The 24,431-nt window shown below is 38.4% G+C and overlaps 1 protein-coding gene across 2 annotated transcripts in view; it reads left to right on the top strand.

Moving 5' to 3' along the window:
- CDK19 (cyclin dependent kinase 19) overlaps positions 1 to 24,431 on the top strand; it is a 179,609-nt gene that overhangs the window by 28,584 nt on the left and 126,594 nt on the right. Inside the window, exon 1 of one of the 2 annotated variants that reach the window (XM_079939306.1) lies at positions 8,084 to 8,481. The exons of the other annotated variant lie outside the window; for it this stretch is intronic. The gene's annotated coding sequence lies outside the window, so the exon portion shown is untranslated. Of the gene's footprint in view, positions 1 to 8,083; positions 8,482 to 24,431 lie in introns of those variants that run through there. 2 annotated transcript variants of the gene reach the window in all.

Genomic DNA, 24,431 nt, shown 5'->3' with positions numbered 1-24,431 from the left:
AACTAACACAACATTGTAAATCAATTATAGTCCGATATAAATTGAAAATTTTTTAAAAAGAAAGAAAAGGGGCAAAGCTGGGAGGAAGGTCAAAAGATATTTAGGAGATAAGTGGGATTCAGTGACCAGTTGGATGAGTGGGGTGAAGAGCCCGCTCTTGCAGCTCTGAAAAAGGCCAGGAAGGTAGCTGAGTGGGTTGCCCAGAACCTGGGTCCAAATTGTGGGGTCAGTGAGGTGGCATAAAAGGAAAAATAGCAGTTTTACCAACTGCATAATTACAGAGTGGAAAGTGTATCCTTTGTTCTTATTTTCTTCCTGTATTTCCAGGTTTATTTAGACAGGTAGTATAAAAGTAAGAATTCAGTTCTGTTTTGACAGGTAAGAACTGTTATATCATGTCCTTTTCTCTTACTAATTGTGTTTCTCCCTTGAATTAGTTGAGGATAGCAGGTTCCTTTGAGAAGCTGCTTCTGTTTTGGTGTGTAACTGTAGCATTAGTGGTTTTTAAAAAATAATTAATTTATTTTTGGCTGCGTTGGGCCTTTGTTGCTGCATGCAGGCTTTCTCTCGTGGCAAGCAGGGGCTGCTCTTTGTTGTGGTGCGCGGGCTTCTCATTGCGGTGGCTTCTCTTGTTGCAGAGCACGGACTCTAGGCGTGCGGGCTTCAGTAGTTGTGGCACGCGGGCTCAGTAGTTGTGGCTCACGGGCTCTAGAGCGCAGGCTCAGTAGTTGTGGCATGCGGACTCAGTAGTTGTGGCTTGTGGGCTCTAGAGCACAGGCTCAGTAGTTGTGGCACGTGGGCTCAGTAGTTGTGGCTCGTGGGCTCTAGAGCGCAGGCTCAGTAGTTGTGGCGCACAGGCTTAGTTGCTCCATGGCATGTGGGATCTTCCCGGACCAGGGCTTGAACCCGTGTCCCCTGCGTTGGCAGATGGATTCTTAACCACTGCACCACCAGGGAAGTCCCAGCATTAGTTTTTATATTTCACAAATTTCCTGTTGGAATCTTTAAATTTTTATTCTGAGGAATTGGGATCAGAGTGCAGTGGGAGAGGCACCTGGGCAAGTTGTTGGCAGAGGTTCTTTGACTCTGAATTAAGGGTTATTTGGGTCTCTGAGTAGAATCTTACTTTCATCAGGTTCTGCTGTGTTTCTCACCATGGGGAACAGGGCTGTAAAATTCGCAGTGTGAAACCTCTGTTCTATGTTGTGTAAAAATATGCATAACAAGGCATTACTGATGTGAACTCTGAGTTCTGGGACCCAGTGGAAGATCCTCAGTAACCAGGTGACTAAAATATGATTGGTTGGTTAATGGCTGGGGGTTATGGGGCTAAGGCATTTGTTCCTGGGTGAGAAAGACTTAGGTTGCTGATGCCAACCTCTTTTGTTTTCAGATAGGATTAAACATGAACTTTCATATAGATAAAATTTTCTGAATTTTAAAATATTCCCATAGGAGAAAATTTAAAGCTTTTTTGGTTATTCACCATTGCATTGAACCATCTTCACTGTTGGGACACTTTATTCTACCTATCTGAAATGTCTTGTGCCACCATTTCCGGGGACTTCTTATTTAGTTTTAGGTTATATCCTTTCCTGAACCTCTTAAAAGAGTTGCCTGGATACATGCACTGTTGTAACAATACATTTCTTTTGAGGCTTGAGGAGATCTGGGTAAGGATTGTTGAATCACAACAGTCATAGCATTAAATTAATTTTTTCCCTAGAGTTATTTTCTTGTTTGGACTCTATTATTATTAGTATTTTTACTAAACTTTTAATGGATGTAGTTACTCATCTGAGGTATTATTCTAAATATCAGTATTATGTGGTGAGAAATAGGCTTTCTCTCAGGGTCATCGATTGGGATTGTAAAACATACATAGAATTTAGGAGAGACGTTATCTCTTGCAATGTATTCTCCTACTTAATACTGGAGGGAATGAAAGACGATTGTAATGAGAAAGATTTATTCTGAAGTTTTGCTGTTGGTTTTTATTTATGCTTTAAAGCTTACTTCAGAAAGTTTGAATTTTGATTCTATCAGTTGTGCTCTTTAAAGTCAGTTTTTTCCTCGTCACTTAAAAAGTGGCTTCCTTATACCCAGCTAAACTGTTGTAGTTAGTGATGAAGCATATGGAAGCTAAGTTAATTGGTGAGTTATTTATTGATAACTTTCTCTTGGCCCCTATATTTTATGTTTATATCTAAAACTTTAAGAGCTAATGTGTAATGAGTATCAGTTGTTAGAGGCAGAGATTTCCGAGCTCAGATCCTAGCTGTTTAACAAATTATGTATTATATTTCTTAGCCTTTAAAATGAGGTTAAGAAGTATCTCACAGAAATTTTATGAGGCTTAATTGAGATAATTAAATGTAAAGAACCTGGTACAGGGCTACATAGTGGGCACTAAAAAGACACTGGCTCCTCCTATTTTACCTAAAAACAAATGGAGCTCATAAAATATGGAAAATTAAATCCCTCTTTTTCTTAAGTTTCATTTTCCCGTTAAAACAATTTAAATGCCATCTCCTCTAAGCTTTCTCATCTCACGTAGATGAGGATAAATACACTCTTAGTACCTTGGTGCTTTTTCAAAGAGCTCATTATTCTGTATTTAACTGCCTAGTACAATGCTTGGCACATAAATGATACTCAGTGAATATTTGTTGTAAGGATGTCTTGCAAGAGAGAAAATGTTCTCTGTTGCCTTTTTCTCCTCAAGACCTCAAAAGTTGTACTGAAAAAAAAAAAAAAAATTTATCCACTCAGGATACTTGGTTTGTTTGGGAAGAGAAATGATATTTTATAGTTAACGAAATTAAGTATTATCAACTGGCTTAGAATCCTGTTGTCTTCTAATATATTCCTTAATATCAGAATTTTTGTGATTTGAAATGAATCACATTTGAATTTCTTTTCTTATTTTTTCCAGAGTAAAAGTTTAAATATACGTTTCATAGTAAATGATACAACAGTACAGTTAGGAATCTTTAGGATTTTGACAATTTAGGTAACACAGTTAATAAAATTGACCTAATGGCATAGATTGTACACCATATCCTGGGTGCAGAATACATATTCTCTCCCTATTTCTTTTTAGTATGTCACCATACGTAGTTACAAAATTCTTTTTTCTTGTGATGAGAACTTTTAAGATCTATTCCCTTAGCAACTTTCAAACATGCAATACAGTATTGTTAACTGCGGTCACCATCCTACATGTGGTTCTTTATGGCTGGAGCTTAAGGTTAAGGTAAGGCTGCAGAAATAAGCAGAGGCCAAAGAAGTCATGGAAGGGCCTATGTGGCAAGATAAGGATTTTGATAATTATGATTTACATTTTAGAAAGATCACTAATAGCAGCATAAAAGTGAGTTATTTAATTAGATTCTGGTTTACCTAGATACAAAACAAGTGGTCTCAACAAGATAGAGGTATATTTCTCACACTGAAGCTTTGTATGGTGACTCTAGGATCTGAGTTCATCAAGGACCTGAGTTCCTTCTGTCTGCCTCACTGTCCTTTGGCATAAATTCTGTTACCTCATGGTCCAAAATGACTGCTGGAGTGCCATTCATCGTGTCCAAGTTGCAGACAGACACACAACCAAATCATCCCCTTTCAGTAGCTTTCCTGGAAGTCCCATCCAATGACTTCCACTTCTAGCTCATTCACCAGTCCTAGCAGCAAGGAAGGCTAGGAAGTGTACACTCTTATGTGGGTATGCTGCCCAGAGTAAAACTAGGGTCTGTTACTAAGCAAGAAAGGGAGAATGGGTATATGGTAGGCCGCCAGTATGTCTGCTGCAAAAGGGATTGAGAATGGAGGTAGGGAGACCAATATAGCCTAAGTAGTAATAATACATGTGTAATCTCTTAGAAAAGAGATTTGATTGAAAGTCTTAAAATACAAGAATGTAACTTTGGTAACTCTGAGTAGAGAAGCTGTTCTGCTGGGAAACCTAGAAAATTTAAACTATTATTTTGATATTATACTCTTTAAGTTCTTGGTGCAAAATTAATGCTTTAATTATTTTAACTTTTGAGTTAAAAAAATTTTTTTTCCAATTAAATGTTTAGTAAAATTATTTCAGTACTAAGGAGGATTGACATTGGTAAGCATAGCATTGATAGTAATTACTTTTTTAAAAAGAAGTGTATAGTATACTTGTTTCAACCATGTAACAATATACATTAAAAAGAGATTTATAGGGCTTCCCTGGTGGTGCAGTGGTTAAGAATCCGCCTGCCAATGCAGGGGACACAGGTTCGAGCCCTGGTCTGGGAAAATTCCACATGCTGCGGAGCAACTAAGCCCAAGCGCCATAACTACTGAGCCTGCGCTTTAGAGCCCACGAGCCCAGAGCTCGTGCTCTGCAGCAAGAGAAGCCACTGCAATGAGAAGCCCGCGCACTGCAACGAAGAGTAGCCCCTACTCACCACAATTAGAGAAAGCCCGTGCACAGCAACGAAGACCCAATGCAGCCAAAAATAAATAAATAAAAGAAATACATTTTAAAAAAAGGATTTATAGTACTTTTTCTGGAAGATGAAATAACATAATTTTCTTTATCTTTTTTTATACATACCTTTTTGTATGTTATACACTTAACACCTATTACTTTTTTAAAGAATTGTGACAACATATGTACACATAAAATAAAATTTACCATTTTAGTCATTTTTAAGTGTACAGTTCAGCGACATCGAATACATTAATGTTTTTGTGCCACCATCACCACCATCTATTCACAAAATCCTTTTCATTTTGTAAAACTGATACCCTGTACCTATTAAAGAATAACTTGCCATTTTTCCCCTTCTCCCAGCCCCTGGCAACCACCATCCTACTTTTTATCTCTATGAATTTGATGACTCTGGTACCTCATATAAGAAGAATCATCAGTATTTGTCCTTTTGGGACTTATTTATTTTATCTAGCGTAATGTCCTCAAGGTTAGGCCATGTTGTAGTATGTGCAGGCATTTTCTTCTTTTTCAAGGCTGAATACTATTCCATCGTATGTATATAGCACATTTTGTTTATCCATTCATCCATTGATGGAGACTTGGGTGGCTTCCACCTTTTGGCTGTTATGAATAAGGCTGTTGTGAACATGGGTGTACAGATATTTCTTTGAGAATCCCTGCTTTGAACTCCTTTGGCTATATACCCAGAAGTGGAATTGCTGAATAATGTAGTAATTCTATTATTAATCTTTTGAAGAACTGTCATAGTATTTTCTATAGCAACTGCACCATTTTACATTCTCACCAACAGTATATAGGGGTCCCAACTTTTCCACAGCCTTGCCAACGCTTGTTGTTTTTTTCCTTAAAAAAATTTTTTTTTGATAGTAGCCATCCTAATTGGTATGTGGTAGTATCCATTGTGTTGAATTTTTTTGAAGATTTAAAAATGTCTTAGTTGTGTAATCATATGACAACACGTTTTAATAAATGGAAATGGAATCACTCAATTTTGCTACTCTAACACCAATATTATTTGAATGTTATTTGGATATATGTTCTTTAGTCTTTTTTAGGCCTTTTTTTGTTTTTAAATTTTTTCTTTTGGTTTTGTATTGTAAGCATTTCTCATTTTTAACATATTTTGTACAACAATCATTTGAATTTTAATTTTCCAAGGAAATGTCGCAAATGCTGAAGAATATATATAACATGATTGAATACTTAAGAACAGTTTTTAATTGTTTAACTTTTTACCTATAGTTAAGTGCTTGGTTTGTGTGATTTTAATTCCATAGTCTGGATGATACAGTGACTAAGAGTGTGGTCTAGAAGTAGACAGTCTGGGTTTGAATCGCAGGTCTGCCATTTAAGGCTTTGTGCATTTAGGCAAGTTTTTTTTTTTTCCTTTTAAATTAATTAATTAATTATTTAGGCTGCACCGGGTCTTAGTTGCAGCATGCGGGATCTTTGTTGCAGCACGCGGGATCTTTTAGTTGTGGCATGCGAACTTAGTTGCAGCATGCAACTAGTTCTCTGACCACGGATCGAACCCGGGACCCCTGCTTTGGCAACGTGGAGTCTCACCCACTGGACCACCAGGGGAGTCCCTAGGCAAGTTTCTTAAGCTCCCTGTGTCTCAGTTTTTCATCTGTAAAGTGAGGATAATAACAGAACTTATCTCAGAGTTGTAAAGACCAAGTGAGCTAGTACTTGTAGAGCTTTAGAACTGTGCCTGGCACATCATACATACTAGATAAGCTTTTGCTCCATTATTGTTTTATTAGGTGGGATCTTATCTCAGGTTTTTAAAAATATATGCAATATGAAAGTAGTTACTGTGTATCAGGTCCTTAGCTTAAAATGTCACAAGCACTGTGTTAGAGGAGGGTGTAGTCTATAAGGTTGTTTTGGGAATTAAGATACACCCAAGGCAGAGAGTACTGGGCAAACTGCTAAATTAGTAACACGATACAACCATCTCTTGGAGACTGTGACCTACTGGCTGCCATTTAGCCCTGTCTGTTACTCTAGGCTCTTTTGACCAGCTCAGCCTTTTGCTTTGCTTCTTTGGGTTTCCTCCCCAAATTTTTTGGCTTGGCACTCTATATTCCCTGTGTTTCTTAGTTAACAACTTTTATTAAATTGTTAATTTATGTCAAATGCACTGATTTAAATTTTTGCAAAATATAACATTCTGTGATTATTACTATTTTAAAAATAAGTTTATTTTTGGCTGTGTTGGACCCTCATAGCTGAGCGCAGGCTTTCTCTAGTTGTGGTGAGCAGGGGCTATTCTTCGTTGTGGTGCGTGGGTTTCTCGTTGCGGTGGCTTCTCTTTGTTGCGGAGCACGGGCTCTAGGTGTGAGGGCTTCAGTAGTTGTGGTGCGTGGGCTCAGTAGTTGTGGCTTGCAGGCTCTAGAGTGCAGGCTCCGTAGTTGTGGCGCACGGGCATGTGGGATCTTCCCAGACCAGGGCTCGAACCCGAGTCCCCTGCATTGGCAGGCGGATTTTTTTTTTTTTTCTTGCGGTACGCGGGTCTCTCACTGTTGTGGCCTCTCCCGTTGCGGAGCACAGGCTCCGGACGCGCAGGCTCAGTGGCCATGGCTCACGGGCCCAGCCGCTCCGCGGCATGTGGGATCTTCCCGGACCGGGGCACGAACCCGTGTCGCCTGCATTGGCAGGCGGACTCTCAACCACTGCGCCACCAGGGAAGCCCGACATATCATCATGTTTTAAGACAATGCTTCGTTCTTTCTTTCCTCATTGTTTGATGGTATTTTTAAGGATTTCTCGATATTACATAAAGATAGCATGCCTCCCTCTTTTAAATTTAATAGCTAGTAAAATTTATCTGACTCCTTTTCTCATATACTAGCTGCATTTTGTAGTCTTTAAGCCCAACATCAGCAAAGAATGAAATGAAATCTGAGATCTAAATGTTTTACCTGATTAAATTCTTTTTTTTTTGCTATATAGTGTAATTTATTTGTATCTCATTCTTTTTTTTTTAACATCTTTATTGGAGTATAATTGCTTTACAATGGTGTGTTAGTTTCTGCTTTATAACAAAGTGAATCAGCTATACACCTGATTAAATTCTTAATTTTTTTTTTTTTGCTGCACTGTGGGGCATGCGGGATCTTAGTTCCCTGACCAGGGATTGAACACTTGCCCCCCTGCATTGGGAGCGCAGAGTTTTAACCTGCGCAGAGTTTTAACTGCGCAGAGTTTAAAAATGCAGTTTTAACTGTGCATTGGGAGCGCAGAGTTTAACTGGACTGCCAGGGAAGTCCCTAAATTCTTAATTTTTTTACATGAATGTTTTCTGAAAAGCATTTCATGTTTATATTTCATATGATTCGAACAAGGTAGATTTCCCCTATACTGCTTAGCATATGTAATATCTGACTCATTTCAACATTGCTGTCAGACTTAAATTAAATCTTGGCATTAGAATATCTTTACAGTTCTACTTTTCCCTTTCCCCTATGCATGTCTGTTTCTAATTGTTTTTCTCCTATATTCCCAGCAGTCTCCGGTCCTAAGAAAGAATGTACCTTGAGCTGTAGAGTCTATCACACTTCATTATGTGAAGTATATTTTTCTACTTAATTTCTTATATATTCCTTATATATGTATTGGCTCTCTCACATGATTTTAAAAATTTGTTATTAACATTTTTGATAGTGTAAATCACCTATATTGGTGAGAATATATATTAGTTAAGGCTCAACTTTTGTTTTTTTTCAGGTAATTAGCTGCATAATGTATAATGAACTCTGAATGATATCAGTATAGTGTTGATTTACTCATTGTCAAATCCAGAATCTGATATCCTTGGCAGATATGTAGACTTGTGGTAGGCGTTTGGCATTTTATGTTTTGGGCAGTGTAACTTTAAATCTACATAAACTTCTCTGCCTTTTGCCTCTGCTGTGTTCATAGATTCCAGGAGGGCTTCGTGTATGGACCTCAAGCGTTGGAGGTAGCAGACTTTTCAGCAGAAGGTAAAGCAGAGTGTTGCCTTCTGGTGTCATTGTGTGTGTGTGCTGGGGTGGGTATGTGACAGGTGAGAGGTTTTCACAAATGTTATCACAAAATAATTTATAATGGTGCATTTCACAAAACGTAAAGCCAAGCTAATACTTGAATAATTTTATTCAGTATTACTAAAATCCATAAAAAATGGAAAACGTTAAATAGAACTAAGGACTAAATTTCAGTTTCTCTGCTGTTAACTAAACAGTAAGAGTAAAAGGAAAAGAGCATTAGCATAATGTATAGTATATGCTATCTAACTTTCTCACTATGATTTCTTCCTCAGAAGTTATCCAAGTCATTATTCATGTTGTATTCTTCCTTGCTGCCCTTTTTACTGAAAGATTGCTTCACAATAAATAGGCAGCCTAGTCCATGACTCATGACTGGAGGACAGACCCATGTGCCAAAAATCTTGAGTTTCCAATATGCTAATTACCTCTCTCTTCAGAACTTGTTAATATGCTCTTCTCTCAAGTTAGTTCTTGTTTCAGTAGAGAAACAGACAGATCCCACACATTTGTAAAATATGTTTTTATAGAGACTTTCTTAATGAGTTATTTTTCAGAAAATAATATGACATAACTTTCCTGGGTAATACTTCTTTGATTTTTAAAAAAAATACAAATATGTTGCCATTTAGGTGTCAGATATCACAGATATTACTTTCTTTGAATTTATGAAACCATTTATGAACTTTCTTCAGATGATACTTGAGTAGGGTTTTTTTTTTTTTTAAGACCTATAGCAGCTAACAGTGTTGTATTCTTAAAGTTAATAACATGGCTAGTTTTCAGATAGATTCTGAATGGGAAGTAGAGGAATGGTTTTCTTATGTCTTCTGGAAATTATATTTGTATTGATATCAAGTGACTGCATATTATACTGTATATTAAGGATATACACCTATGTGAAGTTAGGGGAGTATATATTTATTAAGTTTCTACTCTGTGCCCTGCACAGGATCACTCCATTTTACGATCAACCCAATTTCACTATTTCTTTCACTTTCCTTCTATTCAGAGGAGCTGCTCTTCTTAACTAGAGGAGTTTCAGGCTTTTTATTGAGTTAACTGCAATTTTACCTCCTATGCCCTTTCTCCTTTCTCTCTCTTTTCTTTTTTTTAAAATTTTTTGGCCACGCTAGGCAGGCTGTGGGATCTTAGTTCCCCAAGCAGGGATCGAACCTGCACCCCCCTGCATTGGAAGCACGGAGTCTTAACCACTGGACTGCCAGGGAAGTCCCTCTTTTGGTTTTTTCACTGGCCAGTTGGAGGATATTTTCTATTTACCAACAATAGATTGGAAGTAATTTCTTTCTTTCTTTAATTAATTAATTTATTTTGGCTGCGTTGGGTCTTTGTTGCTGCGCGTGGGCTTTCTCTAGTTCTGGCGAGCGGGGCCTGCTCTTCGTTGAGGTGTGCAGGCTTTTCATTGTGGTGACTTCTCTTGTCGCAGAGCACAGGCTCTAGGCGCACGGGCTTCAGTAGCGGTGGCCCGTGGGCTCAGTAGTTGTAGCTCGCAGGCTCTAGAGTGCAGGCTCAGTAGTTGGGGCGCACGGGCTTAGTTGCTCCGCGGCATGTGGGATCTTCCCGGACCAGGGCTTGAACCATGTCCCTTGCGTTGGCAGGCGGATTCTTAACCACTGCACCACCAGGGAAGTCCCTAGAGCAGCTTTAGGTTTACAGAAAAATTGAGTGGAAAGTAGAGAGAGTTCCTATATACCCTTTACTGCCTCAACCCTATCCTCCCCACCCCCATCTCCCTATGATTAACATCTTGCTTTAGTGGTATGTTTGCTACAATTGATGAGCCATTATTATTCATTGTTATTAACTAAATCCGCAGTTTACCTTAAGGGTCACTCTTTGTGTTGTATATTCTGTGGGTTTGACAAAATGCATAATCACATGTATCCACCATTACAGTATCATACAGAATAATTTTACTGCTCTAAACATATCCCCTGTTGCAGGAGAATGGGGCACAAGAGGTTGGTCATGTCACAGGTCTTGGGCGAGTTCCTGGGACGGGCAGCCAAGTGAGGGTTCTTGGCTTCGTGCAGGGCAAAATTCAAGAGCAAGCCATAGTAAAGTGAAAGCAAGTTTATTTAGAGAGATACACATTCCATAGGCACAATGCAGATGTCTCCAAAGGCAAGAGTGGCCCCGTGCTGTGGAGTGGTTAGTTTTTATGGGCTGGGTAATTTCATAGGCTAACAAGTGGGAAGAATATTCTAACTATCTTGGAGAAGGGGTGGGGATTTCTAGGAATTGGGCCACTGCCCACTTTTTGGCCTTTTAGGGTCAGCCTTGGAACTGTCATGGCACCTGTGGGTGTATTACAATGAGCGTATATTGAGGCTCAGGATCTACTGGAAGTAGATTCTTCCTCCATCTTGGGCCTAGTTTGTTCTAACCAGTATTTGCCATATCCTCAACAGCTGTGTTATTCTTTTAATGGTTCTGCCCTGCTCCCTTCCCTCCTGTCTCTCACCTGTGCTCCATCCATTTATCCCTGCCTCCCTTCCTTTGAGCCCCTGGCAAGCACAGATCTTTTTTTGTCTATATAGTTTTCTCTTTCCAGAATGTCATAATTGTAATCATACAGTACGTAACCTTTTCAGGTTAGGTTTTTTTTTTTTTTTTTTTTTGCTGTACGCGGGCCTCTCACTCTTGTGGCCTCTCCCGTTGCGGAGCACAGGCTCCGGATGTACAGGCTCAGTGGCCGTGGCTCCCGGGCCCAGCCGCTCCGCGGCATGTGAGATCTTCCCGGACCAGGGCACGAACCCGTGTCCCCTGCATCGGCAGGCGGACTCTCAACCACTGCGCCACCAGGGAAGCCCCAGTTGAGCCTTTTTCACTTAGTAATAAGCATTAAGCTTCCTCCATGCCTTTTCATGGCTTGATAGCTCATTTCTTTTTAGTGTTGAATTATATCGCACCATCTGGATATACCACAGTTAATCTATTCATTCACCTACTGAAAGATATCTTGGCTGCTTCTAAGTTTTGGCAGTTATGAATAAAGTTGCTATAAACATTTGTGTGCAGATTTTTGTGGGGACTGAAGTTTTCAGTTCATTTTGATAAATATCAAGGAGTGCAGCTGCTGGATTGTATGATAAGAGTATGTTTAGTTTTGTAAGAAGCTGCCAAACTGTCTTCCAATGTGATTATACCATATCAACTTGAGTGTCAGTTTGTCAGTGTCCACAAAATAACTGGCTGGGATTTTGATTGGGATTATGTTGAATCTATAGATCAAATTGAGAAGAATTTACATCTTGACAATATTAGGTTTTCTTAGTCATGTACATGGAATATCTCTCCCTTCATTTAGATATTTTTTGATTCTTCAGTTTTATAGTTTTCCTTGTATAGATCTTACACATGTTTTGTTAGGTTTATACCTAAGTAATTCATTTTTTTGGGTGCTATTGTAAATATTATTGTGTATTTAATTTTCAATTCCAACTTTTCATTGCTGGTATATAAGAAAGCAATTGCTTTTGTATATTAACCTTGTATCCTGCAACCTTGCTATCATTGCTTATTTGTTCCAGGAGTTCTCTTGTTCTTTGGATTTTCTCCAGACAGTTATACAAATACAATTTTATTTCTTAATCTGTGTACTTTTTATTTCCTTTCCACATTTTATTGTATTGGCTAGGACTTCCAGTATGATTTTCAACAGGAGTAGAGTGAGCAGATATTCTTGCCTTGTTCCTGATCTTATCGGGGAAACCATCTAGTTTCTTTTCATGACCTATGATAATCTCAATAGATTATCCTAATTAGTGATATAAAAGATGTGAAGTATTGCTCATATCAGGTCATAAGAGGACTCTTCTCCCACCCTGCAGTCCCTTTCCCTCACCTAAACTTCTTTGAGAAAGATAGGATTAAATTGATGGTTGTAAAAATATTTTAAATGATGGGATTCAGGCACTTTTTCACATAATACCTTATATTTAGTAACTGTGCACATTACTTACTTCCTCTACTCTCTGGTGAACTTCTGTAGGGCAAAGACTATATCTCAGCTATAACACTGTGCTAGGTATTTTACATATGTGATCTCATTTATCTTGAAAATTGTGCAACGTTAGTATTATTCTTAATTAACAGGTGCAAAAACTGGTACTATGAGGGTATAAGTAATTTCTTAGCTGTGTGACTTAGCATCAATGTAATAGGTGTATAATTCCATCATCTAAGCTCTTTAAATCACATACTATGGAAAAGTTACCTTACGAAGTGGTATATGATGCATGTCATGTGTATAGTACAGAAATGTGCTTGGTGAATGCAGAGCAGAGAGCTTTGACCTCAGCTTTGACCTCGTGTCATGTGTATAGTACAGAAATGTGCTTGGTGAATGCAGAGCAGAGAGCTTTGACCTCAGGCTAGAGTAGAGTGTTCACAAAATTTCTGGAAAGGTCAACCTTGTCTGATGTAGAGAAGAATAAAGGAAAGAGAGATCAGGAAGATCAATCAGTGTGGAAAAGACCGAGGGCCAAACACAACAAGTATTTTGTGATTTGACAGTATAATATAAAAATATAAACATTTCTACTGTTGTAGTAAAATGCAATAGAACAAACTGTGTCTATTATCTTAAATAAGACGCCTCCATTTTTCTCTTAATTTCAACTGGATTTGCTTATAGGTGTTGAGAATGAGAGAGTCTACCACAGAACCATTGTGTAAGTCTCACATCATCAATTACCAACAACTTCTTTGCTGAGTTACAGCAATCAGTGCAGCAAGTGTGGAGGGGAGCAAAAGCCTGGGGCAAATTGAAAGATCAGAGGAACCCTAAAAAAAGGAACTTCCTAAAGTCAATTATATTTTATGTATCCCTTTCGCATATCTCAGTTGGTTAAGTACCCCACAACTAGCCATTGATATGTTAAAAGCTGGGGAGTTGCAAAGCCCTAATAGAACGAGTCCTTGCTTTCAGTGACGTTTGTGTTAGTTGGGAAGACCAGAGTAAAGTAACATAATTAGAAACCACTGAGCAGTGTTAAGCATCATGTAGTGTAGTATACACTGTTAATACTGTGGAGGTTCTTCTCCTTCAATGATGTTCTTCAGGGTTCTGTCCTCTCTGCTATTGTCATGAGTTTCATTTCTAAATTTTTTCACTCTCTGTCTCTAGCCCACATCTTCCTTCTAAGCTCTAGGTTTATCCAAATGCCTTTTCGACATCTCCATTTAAACAAGTTCTCTCAACTTCAATTTACAGAAATTTCCCCAGTCTGTTCTTTTTAGCTCAGTGAATGGCACCACTGTCACCCAGTTGTCCAAGTCAAAAAGTGAGAATCATTTTTGCTTTACTTTCTCTTGTTTCTTAACCGCATGTTCTGTTGATACTGTTTCCTAATTATCTTTCAGTTCCATCTACTTTTTATTTCTTCTGCCACCGTTCTAATTTAGACTGTAGTCATCTCTTAAATTACTGCAAAGGCCTTTTAATGTTAGTCTCCTTGTTCCCTCTTCACCTCCAAACTATTCACAAAAACACAGATTGATTAAAATCCTTTTCTGCTTGGGATGAAGTCCAGTTTCCTTAATGTGGCTTACCTGTTCCTGTTTGAACCGGCCCTGCCTTCTTTTCATTCAGCTTTAACTTGCTTTCCCCTATTCTAAACCAGCTTTACCAAACTTCAAATTCATCGTTCTTTTTTGCCTCTGAGCCTTGACACGTGCTATTCCCTTTTGCAGAAGGGGGATAAGAAGAAGTGAAGCTGTAGTGACCAAAAGCACAGACTCTGGAGCCAGGCTTCCTAGATCCTGGTGAATCTTGGATCTGCCCCTTAACTAGCTGTGTGACCTAGAGTGATCTAACCTCTCTGCTTTTAGTGTCCTCATCTGTACAATGGAGAGAGTATAGTACTTGCTTCCTAGCACGTTGTGAGGATTAAAAGAGTTAATGTGGTTGAGGCTCAAAGAACGATACCTACCTTATACTAAGTACTATATAAATGTAGCTATTTTTATAACTCTTATTATAAATGTGTTGTGGTACTGGATAGCATAAATTTTTATGTTTCAAAGGTGATTTAATGCTAAAAGAAAAATGCTTTTTTTCTCATAAATTATGACTTGATTCATTATTATTGTTTTTTAATAAATTTATTTTATTTATTTTTGGCTTCATTGGGTCTTCATTGCTGCATGCGCGCTTTCTCTAGTTGCCGCGAGCAGGGGCTACTCTTTGTTGCGGTGTGCGAGCTGCTCATTGCAGTGGCTTCTCTTGTTGCGGAGCACGGGCTGTAGGCACACGGGCTTCAGTAGTTGTGGCATACAGGCTCTAGAGTGCAGGCTCAGTAGTTGTACCGCGGGCTCTAGAGCGCAGGCTCAGTAGTTGTGGTGCACGGGCTTAGTTGCTCGGCAGCATGTGGGATCTTCCCGGACCAGGGCTCAAACCTGTGTCCCCTGCATTGGCAGGCGGATTCTTAACCACTGTGCCACCAGGGAAGTCCCTATTATTGGTATTTATCTTTGTTCTTGTCTGGGCAACAGCTTTATTTTCCTAACTTCTTGTTTTGTTTTTTAGCTTTTTAGTGACTAGAATTTGATCTTAGGTTGATATTCCTATGAAATGGATCATCTGACAACATTAGGTTTACCTGAATTTTTATACAGACTAATCCAGGTTAACCTATATGGAAACTTCTAAAAAAAATTAATTCTTTATAGCTAATAGCTGACTTTTTACTTTATGATATATGTCATGTTGATTAAAGTTTCAAGTAAAGTCATTTAAAGGAATTTGCTTTTTCAAGTGTATTTCAGTGATTGTGGATTATAATGGTTCAAATGGTTCGGATTCTAGCACGGATACTTACTGTATTAGGAAATAGACTATCTGAAAGGAAAAACTCTGTTTATCTCTCTATTCACAGCTCCCCTTACACCCAACACTTCCCAAATTACTTCTGACACCAGAGATGTGCAGGTTTTTTCCCCATACTGGCCAATTCTCCGACACCAGCTGGGCATCCTACAATTTAACTCAGTTTCGACCCCACAGGTTAAAGGCTCAGTCCCACAAGACTGCCCCTCACTTCAGATGCCAGTGGCAAGTGTTGGGTCCCCCAGGTTGCCCACAACCTCTGACTCAGCTACAAATTGAAGGTCCCCACAACCCCTTCCTCAGGTTCAGTCATTTACTAGAATGGCTCATAGAACTCAGGAAAACAGTTTACTTACTAGATTACTGGTTTATTACAAAGGATATATTAAAGGATACAAATGAACAGTCAGATGAAGAATATATAGGGCTAGGTCTATGTCCAGAAGGGTCCCAAGCACAAGAGCTTCTGTCCCTGTGGAGTTTTGGGGTGTACCACCATCCCAGCAAGTGGATGTGTTCTTGTTCACCAGCCCAGAAGCTCTCTGAATTCTGTACTTTAGGGATTTTTATGGAGGCTTCATTATGTAGGTGTGATTGATTAAATCCTTGACCATTGGTGAATAATTAAATCCCCAGGGCCCCATTTGGGGTTGGGGTGGCGGTGGGCATGCTCAAAGTTCTGATTACTTGGTTTGTTCCCCAGGCAACCAGTCCCCATCAAGTGGTTCTCTAAGGACTTTCCAAAAGTCACTTCATTAACATAAACTCAGGTGTGGTTGAAAGGGGCTTGTTATGAATAACAAAAGAGCTTCTTTTATTTTTATCCTTCTGAAGCTATTCCAGGAATAAAAACCAAATATTATAAGAAAAGATGCTCATATGCTCTAATCACTTAGGAAATTACAAGGATTTTAGGAGTTGTGAGCGAGGAACCCCTGAGGAAGACCCCACGATATGTTTTCTTATTATATCACAGTATCACATTCTCTGTTATCATAGTACTTAAGATCAGCCAAGAAAAACATGTAATAGCTTAAACTTTATCGAAAGAAGGTTCCTGGGCTTCCCTGGTGGCGCAGTGGTTGAGAGTCCGCCTGCCGATGCAGGGGCCGCGGGTTCATGCCCCAGTCCGGGAGGATCCCACATGCCGGGGAGCGGCTGCGCCCGTGAGCCATGGCCGCTGAGCCTGCGCGTCCGGAGCCTGTGCTCCGCAACGGGAGAGGCCACAGCAGTTTGGCTGAACTTTCAGGAGTATGGTGAAAAACTAGTATATATTTAAATTTTAAGTGTTGATTTTGATATCTTGACTTGTGGATTTCTTTTTTGAGTGTTTGTTTTCTCATTGATACTTATGATTTGAGATGATTTCATGAAGACTGAAATCTGAAAGTGTACCTAAAGGAGCAGGTTGATGATCTAGTTCTATCTGATTTGATAGTGCTAGACTAGAGAATGACAAAATATTTATATTTTTCTCCTTCCCTTCTAGAAGGAGATCGTTGCTTTCTGGTGAACTTTTTTTTTTTTTTTGCGGTATGCGGGCCTCTCACTGTTGTGGCCTTTCCCGTTGTGGAGCACAGGCTCCGGACGCGCAGGCTCAGCGGCCATGGCTCACGGGCCCAGCCGCTCCGTGGCATGTGGGGTCTTCCCGGACTGGGGCATGAACCCGTGTCCCCTGCATCGGCAGGCGGACTCTCAACCACCGCGCCACCAGGGAAGCCCTGTAGCTGTTTTTTTATAAACTACAATCTATAAGGTTTTTGTGCATAATATTTAGTTGTTACATGTCTTGAGTAGACTATCCCCCAACCCTACCTTTTTTATGAGTCTTTTCTTCTTTTTTTTTTTTTAGAAGTCAGACCAATTTTCTTGTAGTGTCTCACATCTAGATTTACCTATTATCAAGGACCTTTAAATGTTTCTCCTGCAGCCTGTTGAAGGTAGTGGCATTCAGCAGAGAAGGGCTTCCCAATCCCTGTGGCACGGCTACTGTGAATAGGTTATGGGTCCTATTACTAATCCTCTAAGTTCTTCAGCCACTGGTGGAGTTTGGGGCAGTGGCAGCCCATGAGCACTGTCAGTTGACTCTGGTAAGCAATATAAATGTTAACATTAAGTAGGTGCCATGATGTGAAAGAGCCTAGGCTACCATCTTCAGCTCTTCTGTGCTCTCTTTTTGATCACGTTTACTTCTGTGACTTTAACAGTTGCCTGTGTAGTGATGTTTTCTTTTCTAAATTGCACTTTATTTCCTTTTGTTCATCTTCTCCTGGCTATCCAGTAGTCACTTCAAAATCTACACATCCAAAATGAATTTATTCTTTACTTGCTAGCTGGCTCATTGTCAGTATTATTCTTTTCTTGGGCAGGGGTAGTAGAAGGTGTGGTGTAAATAGCCTTGCTTTCACTCACTGGAAACCTCAGTCATCTTCAGCTGTTTCTCTGGCTGTCTGCTTAGCACTCTCTTATTTACATGTACACATATGTGCATACACATTTATTCATCAAATACTTCTTTAATGCCCACAGTGTTTCTATATATATATTTGACCACAGTAGATAAGTCTATATCTGGATGGCCTCTTGAATGCATTCCCTCCATTCTTACCTTATTTACTCTAATTTTGACCTTCAGCAGTCCTTCCCAGAACTTTTACAATGGTCTGCCTACCTCTGGCTTTAAACCTTCTGATTCATCCTGCATACTATCTGCTAATTGAGAATACTTGTTTGATCATATATTTCTCTTGCTTGAAAACCTGTGATGGCTTCCCATTATACAGGAAAAATGCCAGCTTTTTTAGCATACCATACAAGACTATGGTAATTCCATCTTCTTTACTCTTTTTATGTATTACTTCATCTCTGTGTTCTAGCTATACTTGTCTTCTGCTAATTTCTTGAATGTAGCATGGATTTTTTTTTTTTTTTTTTTTTTTTTTTTTGTGGTACGCGGGCCTCTCACTGCTGTGGCCTCTCCCGCTGCGGAGCAACAGGCTCCGGACGCGCAGGCTCAGCGGCCGTGGCTCACGGGCGCAGCCGCTTCGCGGCATGTGGGATCTTCCCGGACCGGGGCACGAACCCATGTCCCCTACATCGGCAGGCGGACTCTCAACCACTGCGCCACCAGGGAAGCCCTAAACTTAACACTTTTGATACCTGAATTCTTAAAGCATTACTGCAGATATGTTTGTTTTAATTAAAATCACTTCTGAGCAATAAGAATTTGCCATAATAGGAGTCTCTGGAATTTTATTATTTTAGAGCTTTTAAAACAGTAAATGTTTATCTGAATTAGAATTCTGAATAAAAGAAATATTATAAAATGAAGATTGTTTTTTAGAGAAAGAGATATATTAATAAATTAGTTTTTAAGAAAAGAGACTAAATAAAAAGCAGTCTTTCTAAAGAATGAAGGCAAAAAGATAAACTGTCAGATTTCCATGTTGCAGGGAAATACTGAGCTTGAATAAGAGAGACTATTACTGTACTTTGGTGATACTTAGAGAACGAGTAGATGAAATATATGGTACATGAAAGCATAAAGAAGGTGCTAGTGTTATTTGACATTATTTGTTAATAAGGGGAATACAAAATAATAACAGTATCCTCTGGTACAAGATTTTCAATATTTCAGAATTATTTTTAAAGGACTATTGTCATTTAAATGAAAAAATCCTGCTAATTAAAAATGCTATGGTATTGAATTGTTATGGCAAATGATAGGATGTCTGGGTTTTGTTTCAAAATAATCAAGAAAAGTGGAGGCAGTAGAAATAAGATTGGCCACGTATTGATAATTGTTGAAGCTGTGTGAGAGTTACATAGAGTATCACTGTCATTTATTTTGATTTTTTGTTTGTTCATTTTTGGAAAATTTCATGATAAATTAAAAAACATTATGGTATTGTATAATAAAGGAAAGAGTCCCCAAATAAGGAATCATTGCTGCTAGGCTGAGTGAATATAGAGTTCATGATATTGAATAATTCAGAATTACCAATGTAAAACTAAATGATATTTTTGTTTTTTGTTTTTCAAAAATTTTATTGCATATTTTACTCTTTTTTTTCCTTTTTTTAGAAATTTGAATTTTTGAATTTATTTTTTTATGCAGCAGGTTCTTATTATCCATTTTATACATATTAGTTTATATATGTCAATCCCAATCTCCCGATTCATCACACCCCCCACCACTTTCCCCCCTTGGTGTCTATGCGTTTGTTCTTTACATTTATGTCTCAATTTCTGCCCTGCAGGCTGGTTCATCTGTACCATTTTTCTAGGTTCCACATATATGCGTTAATATACAATATTTGTTTTTCTCTTTCTGACTTACTTCACTCTGTATTACAGTCTCTAGATTCATCCATGTCTCTACAAATGACCCAATTTCATTCCTTTTTATAGCTGAGTAATATTCCATTGTATATATGTACCACAACTTCTTTATCCATTCGTCTATCGATGGGCATTTAGGTTGCTTCCATGACCTGGCTATTGTAAACAGTGCAGCAATGAACATTGGGGTGCATGTGTCTTTTTGAATTATGGTTTTCTCTGGGTATATGCCCAGTAGTGGGATTGCTGGATCATATGGTAATTCTATTTTCAGTTTTTTAAGTAACCTCCATACGGCTCTCCATAGTGGCTGTATCAATTTGCATTCCCACCAACAGTGCAAGAGGGTTCCCTTTTCTCCACACCCTCTCCAGCATTTGTTGTTTGTAGGTTTTCTGGTGGTGCACATTGTAACTGGTGTGAGGTGATACCTCATTGTAGTTTTAATTTGCATTTCTCTAATAATTAATGATGTTGAGCAGCCTTTCATGTGCTTCTTGGCCATCTGTATGTCTTCTTTGGAGAAATGTCTGTTTAGGTCTTCTGCCCATTTTTGGATTGGGTTGTTTGTTTTTCTAATATTGAGCTTCATGAGCTGTTTATATATTTTAGAGATTAATCCTTTGTCTGTTGATTCGTTTGCAAATATTTTCTCCCATCTGAGTGTTGTCTTTTCATCTTGTTTATGGTTTCCTTTGCTGTGCAAAAGCTTTTAAGTTTCATTAGGTCCCATTTGTTTATTTTTGTTTTAATTTCCATTACTGTAGGAGGTGGATCAAAAAAAATCTTGCTGTGATTTCTGTCAAAGAGTGTTCTTCCTGTGGTTTCCTCTAAGAGCTTTATTGTGTCCGGTCTTACATTTAGGTCTCGAATCCATTTTGAGTTTATTTTTGTGTATAGTGTTAGGGAGTGTTCTAATTTCATTCTTTTACATGTAGCTGTCCAGTTTTCCCAGCACCACTTAATGAAGAGGCTGTCTTTTCTCCATTGTATATCCTTGCCTCCTTTGTCATAGATTAGTTGACCATAGGTGTGTGGGTTTATCTCTGGGCTTTCTATCCTGTTCCATTGATCTATGTTTCTGATTTTGTGCCAGTACCATATTGTCTTGATTACTGTAGCTTTGTAGTATAGTCTGAAGTCAGGGAGTCTGATTCCTCCAGCTCCGTTTTTTACCCTCAAGACATCTTTGGCTATTTGGGGTCTTTTGTGTCTCCATACAAAGTTTAAGATTTTTGTTCTAGTTCTGTAAGAAATGCCATTGGTAGTTTGATAGGGATTGCATTGCATCTGTAGATTGCTTTGGGTAGTATAGTCATTTTCACAATATTGATTCTTCCAATCCAAGAACATTGTATATCTCTCCATCTGTTGGTATCATCTTTAATTTCTTTCATCAGTGTCTTATAATAAGTTTTCTGCATACAGGTCTTTTGTCTCCCTAGGTAGGTTTATTCCTAGGTATTTTATTCTTTTTGTTGCAGTGGTAAATGGGAGTGTTTCCTTAATTTCTCTTTCAGATTTTTCATCACTAGTGTTTAGGAATGCAAGAGATATCTGTGCATTAATTTTGTATCCTGCAACTTTACCAAATTCATTGATTAGCTCTAGTAGTTTTCTGGTGGCATCTTTAGGATTCTCTATGTATAGTATCATGTCATCTGCAAACAGTGACAGTGTTACATCTTCTTTTCCAAATTATATTCCTTTTATTTCTTTTTCTTCTCTGATTGCCGTGGCTAGGCCTTCCAAAACTATGTTGAACAGTAGTGGTGAGAGTGGACATCCTTGTCTTGTTCTTGATCTTAGAGGAAATGCTTTCAGTTTCACCAATGAGAATGATGTTTGCTGTGGGTTTGTCGTATATGGCCTTTATTATGTTGGGGTAGGTTCCCTCTACGCCCACTTTCTGGAGTTCTTTTGTCATAAATGGGTGTCGAATTTTGTCAGAAGCTTTTTCTGCATCTATTGAGATGATCATATGGTTTTTATTCTTCAATTTGTTAATATGGTGTCTCACGTTGATTGACTTGCGTATATTGAAGAATCCTTGCATCCCTGGGATAAATCTCACTTGATCATGGTGTATGATCCTTTTAATGTGTTGTTGGATTCTGTTTCCTAGCATTTTGTTGAGGATTTTTGCATCTATGTTCATCAGTGATATTGGTCTGTAATTTTCTTTTTTTGTAGTATCTTTGTCTTTTGGTATCAGGGTGATGGTGGCCTCAGAAAACGTGTTTGGGAATATTCCTTTCTCTGCAATTCTTTGGAAGAGTTTGAGGAGGATGGGTGTTAGCTCTTCTCTAAATGTTTGATAGAATTCACCTGTGAAGCCGTCTGGTCCTGGACTTTTGTTTGTTGGAAGATTTTTAATCACAGTTTCAATTTCCTTACTTGTGAGTGGTCTGTTCATATTTTCTATTTCTTCCTGGTTCAGTCCTGGAAAGTTATACCTTTCTAAGAATTTGTCCATTTCTTCCAGGTTGTCCATTTTATTGGCACAGAGTTGCTTGTAGTAGTCTCTTAGGATGCTTTGTAATTCTGGGGTGTCTGTTGTAACTTCTCCTTTTTCATTTCTAATTATATTGATTTGAGTTCTCTCCCTCTTTTTCTTGATGAGTCTGGCTATTGGTTTATCAATTTTGTTTATTTTCCCAAAGAACCAGGTTTTAGTTTTATTGATCTTTGTTATTGTTTTCTTTGTTTCTATTTCATTTATTTTTGCTGTGATCTTTATGATATCTTCTGCTAACTTTGGGTTTTGTTTGTTCTGCTTTCTGTAGTTCCTTTAGGTGTAAGATTAGTTTGTTTATTTGAGATGTTTCTTGTTTCTTGAGGTAGGCTTGTATTGCTGTAAACTTCCCTCTTAGAACTGCTTTTGCCACATCCCATAGGTTTTGGATCGTTGTGTTTTCATTGTCATTTGTCTCTAGGTATTTTTTGATTTCCTCTTTGATTTCTTCAGTGATCTCTTGGTTATTTAGTAACATTGTTTAGCTGCCATGTGTTTGTGTTTTTTATGTTTTTTCCCCTGTAATTCATTTCTAATCTCATAGCGTTGTGGTCAGAAAAGATGCTTGATATGATTTGTTTTCTTAAATTTACTGAGGTTTGGTTTGTGACCCAAGATGTGATCTATCCTGGAGAATGTTCTATGCGCACTTGAGAAGAAAGTGTAATCTGCTGTTTTTGGATAATATGTGCTGTAAAGATGAATTAAATCTATCCGGTCTATTGTGTCATTTAAAACTTCTCTTTCCTTATTTATTTTCATTTTGGATGATCTGTTTATTGGTGTAAGTGAGGTGTTAAAGTCCCCCACTATTATTGTGTTGCTATCGATTTCCTCTTTTATAGCTGTTAGCAGTTGCCTTATGTATTGAGGTGGTCCTATGTTGGGTGCATATATATTTAAAATTGTTATATCTTCTTCTTGGATTGATCCCTTGATCATTATGTAGTGTCCTTCCTTGTCTCTTGTAACATTCTTTATTTTAAAGTCATTTTATCTGATTTGAGTATTCCTACTCCAGCTTTCTTTTGATTTCCATTTGCATGGAATATCTTTTTCCATCCCCTCACTTTCAGTCTGTATGTGTCCCTAGGTCTGAAGTGGGTCTCTTGTAGACAGCATGTATATGGGTCTTGTTTTTGTATCCATTCAGCAAGCCTGTGTCTTTTGGTTGGAGCATTTAATCCATTCACGTTTAAGATAATTATCGATATGTATGTTCCTATGACCATTTTCTTAATTGTTTTGGGTTTGTTTTTGTAGGTCCTTTTCTTCTCTTGTGTTTCCCACTTAGAGAAGTTCCTTTAGTATTTGTTGTTTAGCTGATTTGGTGGTGCTGAATTCTCTTAGCTTGTGCTTGTCTGTGAAGCTTTTGATTTCTCCATCGAATCTGAATGAGATCCTTGCTGGGTAGAGTAATCTTGGTTTTAGGTTCTTACCTTTCATCACTTTAAATATGTCATGCCACTCCATTCTGGCTTGTAGAGTTTCTGCTGAGAAATCAGCTGTTAACCTTATGGGAGTTCCCTTGTATGTTATTTTTTGTTTTTGCCTTGCTGCTTTCAATAATTTTTCTTTGTCTTTAATTTTTGCCAATTTGGTTACTATTGTCTTGATATGTTTCTCCTTGGGTTTATCCTGTATGGGACTCTCTGCGCTTCCTGGACTTGGGTGGCTATTTCCTTTCCCATGTTAGGGAAGTTTTCGACTATATTTCTTCAAATATTTTCTTGGGTCCTTCCGCTCTCTCTTCTCCTTCTGGGACCCCTATAATGCGAACGTTTTTGTGTTTAATGTTGTCCCAGAGGTCTCTTAGGCTGTCTTCATTTCTTTTCATTCATTTTTCTTTATTCTGTTCCACAGCAGTGAATTCCACCATTCTGTCTTCCAGGTCACTTAACCGTTCTTCTGCCTCAGTTATTTTGCTATTGATTCTTTCTTGTGTAGTTTTCATTTCAGTTATTGTATCATTCTCTCTGTTTGTTTGTTCTTTAATTCTTCTAGGTCTTTGTTAAACATTTCTTGCATCTTCTCGATCTTTGCCTCCATTCTTTTTCTGAGGTCCTGGATCATCTTCACTATCATTATTCTGAATTCTTTTTCTGGAAAGTTGCCTATCTCCATTTAGTTGTTTCTCTGGGGTTCTATCTTGTTCTTTCATCTGGTACATAGCCCTCTGCATTTTCATCTTTTCTCTCT

This window comes from Stenella coeruleoalba (assembly GCF_951394435.1).
Source record: "Stenella coeruleoalba genome assembly, chromosome: 12".
NCBI lineage: Eukaryota > Metazoa > Chordata > Mammalia > Artiodactyla > Delphinidae > Stenella > Stenella coeruleoalba.
Note: the sequence above shows the minus strand (reverse complement) of the source record. Positions and strands in the feature narration are given on the sequence as shown.